Consider the following 12,713-nt stretch of genomic DNA (forward strand, 5'->3'; position numbering starts at 1 on the left):
GGAGAGGAGAAGCAGGGGTACACCTGGAGAGCAGGTAACAGTGTGGGCAGGGACTGGACCACATATGTATCCGAAAGGGGCTGAACTACTTCAATGTAGCTATTTTATTTTACTTTTAATTTTTTTAATGTTTATTCATTTTTGAGAGACAGAAACCAAGCACAAGTGGGGGAGGGGCGGAGGGAGGAAGACACAGAATCGCAAGCAGGCTCCAGGCTGGGAGCTGTCAGCACAGACCCCGACGTGGGGCTCGAACCCACAAGCTGTGAGATCATGACCTGAACCAAAGTTGAACGCTTAACCAACTGAGCCACCCAGGCGCCCCCTCAGTGAAGCTATTTTAAAGTAGAAGAGGCTGGTTTTCCTTTAGTTGGCAAGTTTAAATTCTCCCATGGAATCTTAATGGGAAAGAGAATTTGCAAAGAAGTTTATATTGGTTCTAAAAAATGAAGACGCGGGGTGCCTGGGTGGCTCAGTCGGTTGGGCGTCCGACTTCGGCTCAGGTCACGATCTCGCGGTCCGTGAGTTCCAGCGTCGCATCGGGCTCTGTGCTGACAGCTCAGAGCCTGGACCCTGTTTCAGATTCTGTGTCTCTCTCTCTGACCTTCCCCTATTCATGCTCTGTCTTTCTCTGTCTCAAAAATGAATAAATGTTAAAAAAAAAAAATTAAAAAAAATGAAGACGCTAAATTTTTCTTTTTTTTAATGCAGTTGTAATATGTAATTCTGACACCTCCCCCAATTTGGGGCGCCTGGGTGGCTCAGTAGTCTGGGCGTCCCGTTGAGTGTCAGACTCTTGATTTCAGCTTAGGTCATGATCCCAGGGTTGTGGGATCGAACCCCTTGTCAAGCTCCACGCTGAACACGAAGCCTGCTTAAGATTCTTTCTCTCTCCCTCTGCCCCTCTCCCTGACTCATGCGCACTCTCTCTCTTTCTCTCTCAAATAAAAAATAAAATAAAATAAAGTGTACATTCTGTGAGTTTTGACAGATGTATACAGTTGTGTAGTCATCACCTCAATTAAGATCCAGAACAGTTCCATCACCCCCCAAAAGTCCCTCATAGCCCTTTGCACAATCACATCCTCTCACCCTTAGCCCCTGGCAACCGCCGATCTGTTTTCTGCCTCATAATTTTGCCTTTTCCAGAATGCTGTATAAATGGAACCACACACTATGTAGCCTTTTGTACTAAACTTTTAAACATATCTCCTTAACTACCTCGGCTTCCTCCTCTTCTCCCACGCTGCCTTCTCTGCAAATTGCTTTATATGGACAAATCCAGACCAGCAGCAATCTCTGCAGCTTCCCCACCCACCACTGGACCCTTCGTGCAACCACACCCCCTGTGCAAGCCCCCACCCCCCCAGGGTCAGCGGGTCTGCGTATTTAGCATGCTAGGCCTCTTGCTTCTCTGGAACGTTTGCTATTCTTTTAAAGGTGGTTTGGGTTTTTTGTTTTTTGGGTTTTTTTTTTTTTGCCTCTTGGGACACAGATCCCCATCTTCAGATGCCTCCTTCTAATTCTCTTCTCCCCTCCTCACCTCAGGTCCTACCTGCCCTGCAGCCTGGGTACCTGGGGAGTCCAGCCACACTGGCCTCACTCCTCTGACCCTCAAGCGCCCCTCTTCTCAGGCTTTCTCCTCTCTTTACCCTCTGTCCTTTGTCACTTCGCTTTCTGTGCCCGGGCTATCTCATGACCTTTGTTGCCACACCTGGGGCCCTGGTGCCCAGTAACCTCCCAGCACCATTTGGTTCATTCTTTGGGGTTTGTTGACAGTTGGGTTCTTCTCTCTCAGTGAGGAAGAAGCAAGAAACCTCAACACTGCAATTTCCTCCTCACCTCAGGGTGATGGCGACAGATTCTGAGTCTCCAGGGCGGGGACGGTGTCTTTACCTGCCCTGTGGAGCATTGCCTCCACAAGGGTGAAAAAATGAGGTGAAAGGTTAGGTGAGAGGGAACAGCATCCATGCTTAGGGGCTGGACTCAATTTGTCCGGCAAGAGAAGACCTCAGAGGTGGCCCTCTGCCCACCTGGGCTGGACATCTGCTAGCTGAGTGTGCCTCACACCCCTTCTTCACATGCCCAGAAAAGTGAGTGTCCCCTGTGTTTCGAGCAGGAAGGGCACTTGCTGTGGGAGAGGAGGGCGGAAGCAGGTGGGAAAGAGGAAATGTCGGAATAGAGGGTGCTGTGGGAGGCTGGCTCTCTCCCTGAGGAAAACTCTTCCCTGATGTCACTGACACCTTCACCTGACTCCGAGGTGGCCAGAGGGAGCCCAGGCTATAGTTGAGCCTTTAGCTGAAACTGGTACAATTAAAGATCGCAGGTTTTATCACTGCTCCAGGGGACAGGAGGGGTGGGAAGGCAGGTTCTATGTTCATTCAACTCCCTTCACTGCCATGTGATTTGGAATCCAGCTCTGGAGTCAGACTGTGGAGTTCTAGACCTAAGCTCCTTTTCTGATCACCCTTGAGGCTTTGAGCAAATCACCTAACTGCCCAGTGCCTCAGTTTCTCCATCTGCAGAACGAGGGCGGTCACCGGAACTAACCCACTGGGCTGCAGTGGAGATGGAATGAGAGAATCCATAGGCACTTGGTGCATAAGAATGGTTCAAAAAATGGTAGCCTCTGTGAGCGTTATTATTCTTTCCAGTTAGGAACTAAGGATCCTGAAATCGCAAGCTAGTTCAGGTGAAGCTAAAAAGAAGAGAATCGTCAAGTCTCGGGGTAAAGAAACTTACTGACACCCTCAGTGAAATCAAACCCAGGTCCTCCAAGGCTGACACTGGAGGTGAAATTCTCACAGGGTGGGGAAGGGTTGCAGCTTTCCTTACCTGTGGGGTCACCAGTGAGATTAGGGAGAAATCTCCAGGGGAAGGTGGATCTTGGGATACAGAGCCAAGAGATCCTGCCATCCTTCCCATGGGGAGATACTCCCGGCCACCGGAGCCAACCTCAGAGGAAGCGGATTTGATTTTATTAAGGAAGTCAACACACTTCCTTCCATCCAGTGTGGACTCTGTGTTGTTCATATTACGGGTTTCCAGGATGTGAAATGTCATCCTAGGACAGAGCCTGGAAAAGAATGGGCTGAATGCCTCTTTAGAGAGCTTTAGCCAACTGTTGAAGAAAGAGGAGCCTACCTTCCTGCTAGACTTAATCATCATATGCCATTCAGAGAGCAACAGTAACAGTTGAGGTAATAATAACAGCAAATATTTTTTTAGTAATTGCAATAAAAGGCTCGAAGCAATACTATTAAGCTGGTATTATTATTCCCATTTTACAGAACAGGAAACTGAGGTTTGACGAATTTAAATAGCCTGCTGGGATCACAAAGACGGATGATTGAATGAATATGAACTTGGGGCTGTTTTTTATTTATTTATTTTTTTCTAGCTTTATTGGGATATAACTGACAAATAATATTGTGGGCATTTAAGGTATGCAATGTGATGATTTGATATACATATTTATTGTGAAATGATTACCACAATATGGTTAGTTGATGCATTTATTATCTCACATATTTACCTTGTGGTGTGTGTGTGTGTGTGTGTGTGTGTGTGTGTGTGTGAGAACATTTAAGGTCTATGCTCTTAGCAAATTTCAAAAGTACAGTACTGTGAACTGCAGTCACCATGCTGTACATTTGATGCATGAATTTGGGTCTGTTTGAATTCAGAGCCTGAGTTCTTATTCTGTCTCTTAGAGGACATTTCAACCTAGTGAGAAAAGTATGTTGTAAGATCTGCCTCCTTTCAACCACCTTTGGGTATTTATTTTCTCCTTAAATTTCTGGGAATTTTGAAGGCTCAGCCCCAAAGAAAGAACAAGTGGCTCATTTCTGCCGCCTAGAGGACACAACCTGCCTCACTGAGAATAAAGGTAGGCAGGCAGTGTTTTAAGAAGTGTGCTCAAAATCCCAACAGGTCCGGGCCTGCAAGAAACAAATCTGAAAAGAACACCCTTTAGTTTATGAAAAGCTGGTGATAACAGGTTAGGGATTTTGTGAGAACAATATATCAAGGGTGGGACCCACAGTCAGACTGGAGCTTTCATTTTTAACACCTGCCCCCATATGATTCTTATGCTCAGGCAAGTTTTGGGGAACCGCAGATGCATATGATTCATTCATCTGACAAGGGTGGGAAGAATGCCTTCCTACCACAGCCCACTATGACTTCAGCATGTAGCAGACTCCAAGGGAGTTGAGTATGGGTCCCTGCCTTCGGTCAATTACATCACCTCTCAGAGCCTTGGCTTCCCAATTTGGCAAGCGGCCCATTTTGTAACTGGTGTGCAAGCCAGGAGACCCAGGTTATGCTTGCAGGCAGGAGCGATTTGCTTAATCTCCCAAACCTCAGTTTCCCTGCCTGTAACATGAGAGGGTGAATACTCATCAAGTTTCCTTCCTGCTTCAAAATGCCTGAGTCTCTTTCTGTCTCTGCCAGACCTCGGCCCCCTGTCAAGAGGCTACAGGGAAGCCTTGGGTGACCTGCTCAGGAGGTTGGTCTCCACAAGAGCAGAGGCCTGCGTCCTGCCCACCGCTCGCAGCTCTTTTAAGAGCAGCTGAGGTCCAGAGCTTTGCGTGTCTCTGTTGTTTGTACTCACAGCCACGCTGTAGGATCCTTCTTTTCACTGCTACCTGCAGTGCAAAGTTGGCTTCCTGTTCCCACAAAGGCCCTGAGGAAAGTAAAGTTGATTTGGAAAAGTAATGGGCTCTGAGATCCTGAACTCTGGGATCAGACGGACCAGTCTTCAAATCCTAGCTCTGCTACTCATCAGTGATGTGATTTGGGGCAAGTTACCCATTCTACTCTTCATTTACTCATCTGTAAAATGGGCATAAGAATAGGGCTTGTCTTGTAGGGTTGTGGTGAAGATGAAATGAGACGATACCATGAAAAGTGCTTATAGGAATATCTGGTACATGATGGGGATTCTGGAATGTTCCCTGACCGCCACCGTTGGGAAGTGGCAAGGTAATTCACAACCAGTACTCCACACAGACAGTTAGCATCCAAGGGAGTCCTTCAGGGAACTCCAGCTGACCTCTGTAATGATCTGCCATGTTACGTGTTCTCTCGTCCATGTTTAAGGGGCTTCCAGTGAAGCCAAACCTTCCTTTCCCACATTTCTCAAGGTGAGTCTTTACTGGGTCCCTGGGCCCACAGTGCCATTCCCGAGTCCCCACAGGGTAGCCCATCTGGGTTTGAGGCCGCCGGAAGAGAGATGCATGAGGGGCCCAGAGCAGGCCAAGGCCTCACCAATGTGTTTCACAGGAGCCAGCTCAACAAGCAACACCTAGGAGGGCCAGAGAGTGGCCCTGCTTAACACTTGCGTCGCTTACAGCTGAAGAGCGCATGATTATTGCCCTTGCCCTTGTAATAGGCTGCTGCTGCTGACCAAAATTAAACAAAAATTAAATCGACAAAAACATCCAAGCAGGGCAAGGTGGCAGCAAACAAGCATACGGGATTGGCCAGGAAGAGAACTAAGGTCTAAAGAGCAAATCGCTTATTGACTGAAGACAAAGGTCTTCATCATTTTATTTTTTTAAATATGTATTTATTTTTGAGAGACAGACAGAGCGTGAGTGGGGGAGGGGCAGAGAGAAGGAGACACAGAATCCGAAGCAGGCTCCAGGCTCTGAGCTGTCAGCCCAGAGCCTGACGCGGGGCTCGAACTCACGGACCGCGAGATCGTGACCTGGCTGAAGTCGGACGCTTAACCGACTGCGCCACCCAGGCGCCCCAAAGGTAAACATTTTAAATACAACACACTTCTCAATGAACTTTTTTTTTGGCGGGGGAGGGAGGTGCATTTCTTCACATTTTCATATACGTGGGGTTTTATTTTTTATTTATTTTTTAAGTAAGCTCTACACCCAACATGGGACTTGAAATCATGACCCTGAGATCAAGAGTCACATGCTCTGTGGGCTGAGCCAGCCAGGTGCCCCTAGACTAGGACCTTTAAAAAAATACATGTAGGGGCGCCTAGGTGGCTCAGTCGGTTGAGCGACCGACTTTGGCTCAGGTCATGATCTCACAGTTTGTGAGTTCGAGCCCTGCGTCGGGCTTTGTGCTGACAGCTCAGAGCCTGGAGCCTGCTTCCGATTCTGTGTCTCTGTCTCTCTCTGCCCCTCCCCTGCTCATGCTCTGTCTCTCTCTGTCTCAGAAATAAATAAACATTAAAAAATTATAAATGAATGAATGAATGAATGAATGAATGTAACCGTGGGTCTGTCTTGACCTCCAAGAGGCCCTGGCCAGGACCTGGTGATGAGGGTAATTGTAGGCCCAATAGTATGTGCCTCTCTCCTGCAAAAACAGTTTCTCTCTCTTCCAAATTGGTGTTTCTCAGGACTTCTGTGCTTCCCGATAAGGAGGACCTGGTGAAGGGTCAGTCCTCCATTCTCACTCAGAGGAGATACATCTGCAAGGACAAACCCCCAAAAGTCCTCTTGTACAGCCAAACTGCTGATGGCCCTTGAATATATTAACACAGGGAGTGTCTGTTCCCCTGTCTACACCCATTCCACCAGGGTTTGAATGGGAGACAATGCTCATTTTTCTGGGTTCATGACAGCACCAAAGCATGGCCCCAGGTAACACCAACTGGTTTTGTTTTTTTCACCTCTTTCATAAACTTCCAAATTTCCTACAGTATTTCCTACAGTACTGATGTATCTCCTATGGTAAAATACATCAAAATTCTAACTTGAGTATTCACCACCTGTCCCTCTCCCCATACGATTAAGACGATGTGCTTGGCCTCGACATCTAGGATGTTTTTGTGAATCTGACATGCCTCAGAAATCAGTTTCAAGAAAATAGGGTGATAGCCTGCCTCTCTAAACTTCCTCTCTTGAAGTTGATAAAAATGTCGGTGATGGACCACATCCAGTAAGAGTGCTGGCAGCCAAAGCACAGACGAATCACAGCCACGCCCTTTTCTCACGCAGAGTGCCAATAGCTCAACTTTTAGAGCCCAGCTTTTCTCACGCACCATGGCTAGCAGGAAAATCCAGAAAGGCCTAGAAGTGGACCAGCTCTGGTTCACCCTGAGTTTGCATCTTTCTCAGCAGTGAATCATTCTCTCTCTCCCTCTCTCTCTCTCTCTCTCTCTCTATATATATATATATGTATAGTTTTTTAATACAATCATATATATAGTTTTTTGGGGGTTTTTGTTTGTTTGCTTTGAGGGAGAGAGAGGGCACAAGTGAGCAAGGGGCAGAGAGAGAGAGAATCCCAAGAGGGGCATGGGGGTGGGGTGGGGGAGAGAAAAGCAGGGCTCATGCAAAGCGGGGCTTGTGCTCACCTGATGTGAGACTCGAATTCGCGAACCGTGAGATCATGACCTGAACCAAAGTCACTGAGCCATCTAGGCACCCAATACATAGTGTTCTTTTTACGACAATATTTTTAAAAATCGAGTTATAATTCACATAACATTAAATTCACGATTTAGTGTTATATAGTATACTTCCTATGTTATGCAACCATCACCATTAAAAAAAATTTTTTTTAATGTTTCTTTATTTTTGAGAGAGAGAGTGAGCAGGGGTGGGGCAGAGAGAGAGAGGGAGACACAGAATCTGAAGCAGGCTTCAGGCTTCCAGCTGTCGGCATAGAGCCCGACGTGGGGCTCGAACCCATGAACCAAGAGATCATGACCTGAGCCAAGTTGGACACTCGACCCACTGAGCGCCCCAGGCGCCCCAACCACTCTCTAGTTCCAAAGCATTTCCATCATAACAAAAACCCTCATACGGGTTTTTGTATCTTTACAAACCTTTTATATCTTTACAATTTACCTATTCTGGACATTTCGTAACTGAAATCACACACTATGCGGCCTTTTGTGTCTGGTTTCTCTCACTTAGCACAGTGTTTTCAAGGCCTTGTGTTGCACCCATGTTGCAGTGCCTATCAGTACTTCATTCTCTTTTATTGCATATTCCATTGTATGGATGTATGAATACATTTTATTCATCCACGCATGAGTTGATGGACATGTGGCTTGTTTCAATTTGGGGGCTGTTATGAATAATGCTGTCGTGAACATTCATGTACAAGTTACTGTATGGACATATGTTTTCAATTCTCTTGGGTATATACCTAGGAGTGGAATTGCCAGGTTATTCGGTAAGTCTATGTTTAACTGTTTGAGGAACTTCCAGGCTATTTCCCCACTCGACACGTATTCACTGAGCCCCACTATGCTGCTGTCCTAGGAACCAACAACGCCATGGTGAACAGACCTGGCCACCCGTCTGCGTGGAGCATACAGCTCAGCAAAAGAAAGAGGCATTAAACAAATAATTAGAAAATAGATTGTTTTTGGGGGGCGCCTGGGTGGCTCAGTTGCTTAAGTGTCCGACCTTGGCTCAGGTTATGATCGCGCAGTTGGTGAGTTTGAGCCCTGCATTGGGCTCTGTGCTGTCAGCTAGGAGCCTGCTTCAGAGCCTCTGTCCCCCTCTCTCTGCCCCTCCCCCACTTGCATTTTCTCTCTCTCTCTCTCTCTCTCAAAAATAAACATTAAAAAGTCAAAATAAATAAACAACCTTAAAAAAACAGATTGTTTTTTTTAACACACTTTTAGAAATGCCAAGAGGAAAGTTCAGGCTGCCAAGAGACTGTAACACAGGGATCCCTAACCTGAGGGTTGAGCGAGGTCACAGGACAAGATCACGGACCCTCTTGAAACATCAAATCCAGGGCCTGTGATACTAACACAAACAAACAAACAAAGCCAGAAAACAAGCAAAAACGAAACAAAAAACCCTCCCAATAAACTAAAATGAAGTTCTCGTAGTTCAGTAGATTTCTGAAAGTTCTTACCATGGTGGGGGGGGGGGGGGCGGGGGGGGGGGTCCGGTTAGTGAAACTACACACAGGTGCACCCCCCGTGTCTGAAATGATTCACAGAGATACTTAGACTTGGAAATGTGAGCAGGGAGCAGGTTACAAAGTCTGAGGATGATAATTCTTGACAGCTCCCTTCCAGAAGTTGAAGAGACTCACACTGGCTTCCTCCTCCTCGGAAGGGATTCGAGGCCACGCCTCCTTAAGGCCACGGCTGATGGATGCACTGCCTTCTTCACCTGCCCACTGCCTGCCTGACTCAGACCGTTGCAGCTTTCTCTTCCTGGAAGCTATTTCCAATATTCACTTAGGCAAAATCAATGCCCTATTGTCTAAAGTAGTGGCTAATTGTTCGGCTTCTCACAGGAAGAAGGGAAGTCCTGGAAATGTCAGCAATGAATTCCCAGTGAGGTGAAAGCTTGATTTGACCTCAGGAGGTAAAGTTGCCATATTTCAAGTGGGAGAATTTACAAAGTTTTATTCCTATCGAATTAATCCAAAATATTTATACTTTGATGGAGCCACTGGGCTAGGTGGTGTGCGGAGATACAAAGAAACATAAGCATCCGCATTAGTCACTGCCCTTAAGAAAGTAACTAGTGAGAGGAAAGAGCCTCATAAAAGATGCAGCACATGTGAGTCTGATGAGTGCCCAAGCCATAAGAGACAGAGTCATGCCAGGGAGGAAGAAGAAGAAAATTCTCCTTGGGCTCGGCTCAGAACTCCAGACTTCATGAAGGTAGTGGGACAGGTGATACACGGGCTTCCAGCTGGGGAAATGGCATTCCAACAAGGCAGACGGTGGGTGCAAAGGCCCAGGGGTAGAAGTTTAAAAGATACGTTAGGTGTGACATAGAGCTTCCTGAATGAAGCCTCATTTAAAAAAGAAATGAGGCCACTTTGAAGTTTCTAGTTTTTATCAGATAGTCCCAGTAAGGCCTAAGATTTTTCTTTCATCCTTAAACGAAGAGAGGCCCAACTATTGGGGTGTAGCGATCCAAAAGAGAACACCGTATGGCCCTTCAGCTCCTTTTCCCCACGCTTCACCTCCAGTGTGAATAATGTCCTACAAACTTAGGGGCCCTCGATGCAGATGATGGTGGACACCTGAAAAGGGGCCCTTCTCTGATCCCGGCTGATGGTGGAACCCTAAAGGAGCAGGGTGGGGCCTCCACTGGGGTCTCTGGGATGCGCTGAACAATCCCTCCGGTTACACGCACACACAGTGGTCCCACCCATCAGATGTTGCGTGGGGCTCTTTGCCTTCTATCTTCTGTTTTAACCCTGGTCGGTTCATTTCTGTACTCCCCACACTTTTTCCTTGTTTTCTCCATAGGAATCTTCGGAATTTCTCTGTTCTCTTCCTTTACAGCACTGGGTTCTCAATAGGGGTGTTACCACCTTCCAGGATGTGTCTTAGAAATCTGTGGAGGCTTTTTTGTTTTTCTGAGGGCTGGGAAGGGCACCATTAGTGGACCTTAGAAGGGAGAAATACTAGGACATTAGTAGGGAGAAATCAGGAAGACCCACAGTCTTCCGCCAATGTGCTGGAAAGCTCTGTGGGAACTATCCTATATCCCACACGATGTTTCAATGTTCCATGAGGCATTTCTATAGGTAAAACAATCTACTATGTGGTGCTTTGAGCCTTGAAACTTAACCCCACTTTACACATGAACACACTGGGTTTTGTTGTCTACTCTCACATGCTCAGCATAACTAGCCACCTCCTCCCGGGAAAGCAACTACTATGTAAACAGAGGGAAAACTGTACTTTCTTTTGTGTAGAATTTTACAGTCTTCACCGTTTTGGAAAATCATACTACCTACAGCAACTCCACTCGTGTTTTTTGAGTTTCCCAAACAACAGACCAATGGCAGTCTGCAACTTCGGTGGTGTCGCATACAGGTGCAGGGCATGTGACGCCTCCGCTATAACTTCTAGTTCAGCCACGCCCAAGAACTTACATTTTGAAAGACATATTTTAGGGGCACCTGGGTGGCTCGGTCGGTTAAGCGTCCGACTTCGGCTCAAGTCATGATCTCACAGCTCATGAGTTCGAGCCCCGCATCGGGCTCTGTGATGACAGCTCAGAGCCTGGAGCCTGCTGTGGATTCTGTCTCCCTCTCTGCCCCTCCCCTGCTCATTCTCTCTCTCTCTCTCTCTAAAGTAAAAAAAAAAAAAAAAAAAAAAAAAAAAAAATTTTAATTGAAAGACATATTTTAAGTTGGTTTCCTTTTCTGTCTTTTTAAAAATTTTTTAAATGTTTATTTTTGAGAGAGACAAAGCATAAGTGGGGGAGGGGCAGAGAGAGAGGGAGACACAGAATCCAAAGCAGGCTTCAACCCGTGAACCGTGAGATCATGACCTGAGCTGAAGTCAGACGCTTAACCGACTGAGCCACCCAGGCACCCCTGGTTTCCTTTTCTCTTACATTATAGTTAGATGTTGATGACATTTGTATTTTTCAGATGCCGCACCAATATATACCCCATTCCACATGCTCTTCTTATAACATGACCCTGATATTCCTCTGTTGAGCTTGGAGCAGGGTCAGGGGGCCGCAGCTGAGGGGGTGGAATGTTATGTTCCTTCCTGTTGTACTTGGGTGGACCTTTGTAACTGCCTTTGTAACTCAATAGACTGTGGTAGAAGTAATGCTGTGTGACTTTTGGAACTAGGTGGGATGGCTAATTTTGTGTGTCAACCTGGCTGGATCACAGTGCCCAGATATTTGGTCAAGCATTATTCTTGATATTTCTGTGATGAGGTTTTGGGATGAGATTAACATTTAAGACCGTAGACTTTGAGCAAAGCAGATTTCTCTCCATAAAGTAGGTGAGCCTCATCCAATCAGTTGAAGACTCAAATAGAACAAATTACCGATGTCCCCCAGGCAAGGGGGAGTTCTGCAACCAGTAGCCTTTGGGCTTGAACTACAGCATTGGCTCTTTGGGTCTCCGGCCTGCTGGCCACTTTGCAGATTTTGAACTTGCATTTTGGAATTACAGATTTGGTTCTTATTGGTTCTATTTCTCTCAAGAACTCTAATACACTAGGTCATAAAAGGCAACATGGCCTTCACCTCTCTCTCTCTTTTCCTCTGGGCACTTGGCTTGGAAAAAAAGCCACCATGTTGTGAGGAAGCCCGGGCCACATGGAGAAGCCATATACGGATGTTCCTGCCAAAAGGCCCCTAGCTGGCAACGAGCCTCAATCAGCGGACATGCAAGTAAAGGACCCTCTGAATGACTCCAGTCCCCAGCCTTCATCAACAACCATAATCTGAAGCCCTGGACATCATAGAGCAGAGAATAGCCGTATTGGTCATCACTGTCTTTGGTCTGAATTGCTAATCAGTAGAAATCTTGAGATAATAAATGATGAAGTAATTTTGCTTCAAGACTTAGCGCAAAAAAAATTTTTTAAGTTTATTTATTTATTTTGAGCGAGAGTGAGCAGGGCGGGCAGAGAGAGAATCTGAAGCAGGAGTGGTGCTCTCAGCTCAGAGCCAGACTCGGGGCTCATCTCACAAACCGCGAGATCATGACCTGAGCCAAAGCCAAGAGTCGGTTGCTTAACCAACTGAGCCACCCAGGTGTCCCCCCAAATTTTTTCTTGAAATGATTTGATACTTGAAAGGCAGAGTCCCTAAAGAGGGTGAAGATTAAAATGATAATGAAGCCTTTGCTGTCAAACCTACGAAAATTGAGCACACCCTACCTACTCTAGGGACACACCTGCCCTTGGTGATTTCCTGAACAGGTGCTTTAGGTGATAAGGCAGAGCAGGGCCCAAATCACACCCTCCGATATCTGCCCTGGAAAGATGCTAC

This window comes from Lynx rufus, unplaced genomic scaffold, assembly GCF_022079265.1.
Source record: "Lynx rufus isolate CCGP_SWC_20201006 ecotype Redwood Valley unplaced genomic scaffold, mLynRuf1.p SCAF_17, whole genome shotgun sequence".
NCBI classification, from domain to species: domain Eukaryota; kingdom Metazoa; phylum Chordata; class Mammalia; order Carnivora; family Felidae; genus Lynx; species Lynx rufus.